Source organism: Daucus carota, chromosome 9, assembly GCF_001625215.2.
Source record: "Daucus carota subsp. sativus chromosome 9, DH1 v3.0, whole genome shotgun sequence".
In the NCBI taxonomy this organism is placed as follows: domain Eukaryota; kingdom Viridiplantae; phylum Streptophyta; class Magnoliopsida; order Apiales; family Apiaceae; genus Daucus; species Daucus carota.
The window spans coordinates 6604447-6610446 of NC_030389.2; positions in this window are offsets into that span (position 1 = coordinate 6604447).

Consider the following 6000-nt stretch of genomic DNA (forward strand, 5'->3'; position numbering starts at 1 on the left):
TGTTGTTGTATCTAATTATGGTATTATGGACATTCACCTTATTCAGCTAGTCATCTAGGAGAGCTTATGTGCGGGTTTGAGTGGGGTTTTTTAAGCCCCAGTTCTGGAATTACAAGTTGGAAGCACTTATTTGTACCGTTTGCGTAAAAAGTCGAGAAGCACTTATAAAAGCTAAGAATCCTAACTTTTGTTTCATGACTTCTACTCTTTTACCAAACACTTTAATCACTCGTAAGTCTTAACTAACTTCTAACTTTTACATCACTTTTACTTAAAGCAAGAAATACTTATATTAAACTCATCCAAAACGATCCCTATGTTTAATTTCATGGAAATCAAGTTGTCTACCACATAACAACGCTTCTAGACCACAAGTTCTTTCATATATATATTAAATATATAAGATGTCAAAGAGCACTTTCTATTCATGTCTGTGATTTGATATATATCAGAACTTATAAGCCACAGTGCTGTCTGCCGGTTTTGAGTGTTGCTGAGAGCAGTGGCGGAACCGGATTAATTTCGACCCCGGGCTAAATTATTATTAAAATTTCAGCAAAAAAATTAAAAGTAAATATGCATACTTTAATTGGTTAAGTGGCGACATCTTCACTGTCTTTTTTTTAAGAAGGAATGGATGAATACTGAATTCTACGATTTTGCATATTTTGATAGCGTTGTAAGATACCTTCATCGTCTATGTATTTAAATATGACCTTCTCGAAGTAAACCACCATGTTAAGTGGGCTATTTTTTTTTATATATAATCATTTTTAAATTTGTCCCCGGGCTAAAAAACTAAAATTAAATAAATTATACTTATTATTTTTTTCTCAGCCGGGGCTGCCGCCGGGGCTAGCCCCCCTTGGTTCCGCCCCTGGCTGAGAGAATAGTTTATGTGGTTTAGTTTATACTGGCATGCATGGAAATTGGAAGGGGAATCTTGCAAGTGCTTGTCTACTGTTTCTTGCTCTTTGTTTGCTAGATAACTTCGTGGGTACAAAAGTTCGGAATCGTACATTGTTTGAGGCTTGTTTTGGTACGTGGATATTTGCTTTACGCTATTGTGTTTTGATCGTATATTTAATTTGACGGCTGTTAGACGATAAGAGATGATAAATACATATATTTATATGACCATCATATATTTTCAAATTGTTTGTATGCTGATGAAAGTTTAAGATTGGTCAATGAATACTACATGGACATTGAGCCAAACAAGCTGAGAAATGTCACGCGAGAGTTTTAGGATCCTTAACGCTAATCATTACACAAAAAACAGTTACTTGTTGTAGATGACGTAACTATAACTTTTATAATATAGTAGCCAGCTACTTGTTGTAGATGACGTAACTATAACTTTTATAATATAGTAGCCATTCCACTTTTTAGGATTCTTAGCGCTAACCAATACACCAAAAACAACTATTTGTTGAAGATTGTGCAATTATAACCTTTAGAGCATCTTCAATGGGAGGTCTTAACTAAAATTGCTTAAAATGACAAATCATTAAAAATATTACTATTTTATTTTTTGTACTTTTGACAACTTCTACATAAATATTTGCTCCGAAAGTTGGCACCCAAAGTTGTAATATATTTAAATAAGTATAATATGATAAGAAACTATATATTTTTATGATGATATATACACTTTTTTCTTTATTAGGAGGGTATCAAAAGTTGGTAATTTTGCTTGACACTCCTTCCACTCCAATGGAGAGCCAACAAGAGTGTCGTGCCACATCACGACACATGACACTTTAGCACTCTTTTTGACACTCGTGCTGGAGTTGCTCTGTGTTACTACTAAACAAACTCAAGAGAATCGATTTGCTTCCTATGCTAAAATGTTATGACTCGTCGTCCTAACAGAAGCAATGTGAGAACTACATATTGGCATCGAACTTGAATGGTAACAGGCTGTGATATAGGTTTCTATATCTTGTAGTGTAGATTGTATCACTACGATCCGCCATATAATCATTGCACTGTGAAACCTAGCACTTTCAAGTTGCGAAAAGCACTAGATCACTAATATCTTATTCCCACCCCGAACGTACGAATTGAATTCACTCATTCTGGCGAGTGCTACTAAGCACGCCATGGGCAATCCCTTCAGTATGAATGTCATATGCCCATGAATCGTTCAGTGCTGGAGCTTTTCACTATGTGAAGATGATCAATGTTTAATCACCGTCACACACCAAGGAGCAGGTGTGGGCATTTACCTGCCCTGCTCGATCTCAATCCAATCCCTGTTTCGTTCGGGTTAGAGATTTGAGGAATTTTTCGGAAGGCAGAAAACGAGAAAAGATTTTATAAAAAATCCGGAATTGGGACAAGTCGGGAATCTGCGTATAAGTAACTGTTTATATGTGGTTGTTTTAATAAAAATGTTTGGTGCACATAATTGTATACAAAAATTTGTACATAATAACATGTGGTGCAAATTTCTCGATTTAGTATTGTTAAAGGAAAATTATAAGTGAAAAAAAAGATTTACCTGAAAACTATTTAGAGACTGTTTGGGTGAGATTATGACTTATGACTTAATATGGTTTACGATTTAACGTGACTAGTGTAAGAAGTTGGGAGCTTAAAATGTCCGTTTGAGAATTTTTGACTTATTAATGACTTACGGATTATTAAAAATATAATAATAAAAATAAAAATTATTTATGTGTAACTTATAACTTATAGGTAATTTTTACAACAAAAAAGCTCAAAGAAATTAAGTCACCGGAAAAAGTACCTGAAAGTAATTACATCTGGTTTTAAGCCAATTTCTGACTTATTTCTAACTTTAAATCAACTTATTACTCACGAACATATATTTTTCAGTTTAAAGTCAAAAATGACTTAAATCCGGATTTTGGACCCAGGCAAACAGGCTCTTGGTATTTTTGATTAAGTTCGACGAAAGTATTGCGATATTTAGTATTATTGTGTTCTCATTCATTTTCTTAATTTTTTTTATGGAATATCCCGTTTCTTATTCAATTTTTTAATGATAAACCAACTTTTATCATATATATTAGTCTAGCGACCCTCTAATATTAATCTCATTCTTACTTTCTTTCACCTTTCTCTATGGATCACGTAAATATTAATGAATATTAAAATTTTGTCCATTTTTCTTAACATTTCACATTATTTTATACAATTTTGTTAGCTTTGATGTCTCTAAACTCAATATAAAAAAAATTGATAGGATACTAGAAAATGTACCATAAAAATAAAATTTTAAATTAATAAAACTAAAAAGTAATGGAATTTTGTGAAAAAAATAGTGCCGTTTGACTTACAGAAGTGGGGTGTTTTAAACCTCAAAGAGTACAACAATATCTCTCCCCGATATCCAATATTCTGCGAAGTTTCAAGAAGTGAAAATCTGCAACAGAAAAGTAGATCGAACTTCTAATGGCCCATATGATATATACCTGTAGCTGTTATTATTCTGAACTTTTTGTCACCGCAACGTGGGATCTAGTCGATCATCTTTTCATTTCTGCTAAGCTGTTCTCGATCATCTTTGGTGCTCAACATTATTATTGCGTTTATATACAAATATATATGAATGGATAGATGGATTTTCACAAAAAAGTGACCAAACTTCCACTCATCAGCCACTTGAGGAATCTTCGAGTTCAATTTTGGCAACACTAGTGGAAAATGAGTAGGACTAAAAATATTCACGTCCGATTTGTCTTTAAATTTTGTAATTTAGTCGGAGTTTGTGATAGTAGTTTTGTTAAATTCTAGCTAAACCTCGGTGATTAAAAGATAATCCTCCATTAATCTTTGATGATGAATGAACGTGATCAGCGGCATTTGTTTAGGACGGAGCAGTAACCTAAGGTAGTGGCGAGATTAATCATCAAACACTAATTATAATGGCATGTTATTAGAGGACATGTATCATTTATATTTTGTGTTTTGCTTTCTTATACAATATATCTTCATACACGCACATACAACATATATTTACATAAGTGGTATATGATCGAATGTTGATTTGAATGGTTGAATTTGCATGTTAAGATGATTCACTCGTCACCCGGGAATTCTAAACGTGGACGTGGGAAATGAGAAAACTAGCACTTCATGATTATGATCCATGTTTAACGTAAAAGAGTAGTGTTAGGTTCATATAATTGTGTATTGAAAATTTGTATATATGACGATAGATGTAGTGTGTTTAATTGAGATTGTCGATGTAAATATAAGAGCTCATTCCAATTAAAATACATCACATGTTATTATGTACATAATTATGTGCACGAAACATTTTCTTTTAACATAATCGAGTTATGATATATTCAAACGCAAAACGTTAAAGGAGTGGAAATGACTATCTAATTTTGATCTTATTGAATTTAGGATTCTATACACATCCTCGTTATGGTCATTATACAAATATGGACACTAAATTATGATGTAATTCAAGCGTAAAATGTTAAAAGGAGGTGGAATGGCTATCTAACCTTAGATTTTGCTGAATTTAAGATTTTATACGAATCTAACCACTGATATATTATAATATTATGATAAAAGATATGGGTTCATAACTTACATTTCAAATTTTGTGGAATAAAAATTTAAATAAAATTTAAATATTGAAGTTTTCTCAAATATAAATTTAAAATAATATATTAGAATTCAAGTCTTCTCTCCCCGTTAACAATCGAAATTGGGCTGTAAAATGATCCGGGCGATACCGGGTACCCTTTGCTCAAGTATCGGATCTTATTATTTTTAGCTTGTCCAGATTTGGTCCGGGATCATTTTATTCAGATATAAACCGATCCCGGGTATTTGAGATCCTGATCTGATCCAAATATGATTCAGTATCGTATTTTCTATTTTTTAACCGAGTTGTTTATGAACCATCAAATATGAGCCAGATATGATACATTAACATTAAATATCATTATTATTTCAATTATTCAAATAACTATCATTTAGTCTAAGTAAACATACTATTATAAAATATAATAATTTTAAATTAAAACTTATAACTATATGTTGGTATATATCATTTATTAAATATATATGAAGATAATAAGTATCTTCACATTAAATAAATCATATTTTATGAAGATATAAACTTCAATAAGATATTAAAATTTTATAAAATGATAACTATTTAATTACAAATGTGATGGATTTAAAATATAATATACATATTAATTCGAATCGAATATGAACCGTGGATCATATTCGGGTATTCGGATATGATCATATTATGAAAAGTTATATGAGACCGAATCCGAGCGGTTATATAAGTGTGCTCATATCCGGGATCATATATTATACGAGCTTAATTTTTCGTCAGATTCGGATCGTTTACAAAACGAATATGAGACATATATCATATTTTTGAGCCGGATATAAGCCGAGACACCGGATAGTTCGTATCGATTTACGGTACTAAATCGGAAGTCTTCTCTCGCTTTTTAGATGGGGCCGTTCTTTACAAAGAAACAAGAAAACCCAATCTGCTCGTCTACCTAGCCCAAAAGTAACTAAGGCCAGTCGGCCCGTATAAACCAAGTCTTGCATGCCCTTCATCTCTTTTACTTCCAACCAGTTTTAACTTTAAAATAAGAAGGCCCAAGAATTGAAAAACAAACTAAACAATAATATTTGAATTTATATTTAGGATTCCAAATTTATAAATTGAAAGTAAATACATGACGAGTGCGAATTGCAATCATTCTTTTTAGATTTTACTCGTATTTTAGGGAATGCAGTTGTTAAAAGTCCTTAATATTTAGTATAGAAGCATCTTTATGTCTACTTGATATTTATGTTTACATGTAAAGTATGGCATCTATCCTAAAGGTTGTTGTATAAAGATTTGGCAGGAAACGATGGGGAAGAACCTGATTCCTGGTCCAAGCATTTTTCCTACACAACACACCAAACTTGTAGACGTGGTAACCAATTGCTGGTTTGCTTATGTTCTGCTATATCTTGGCCGAATAATACATCATG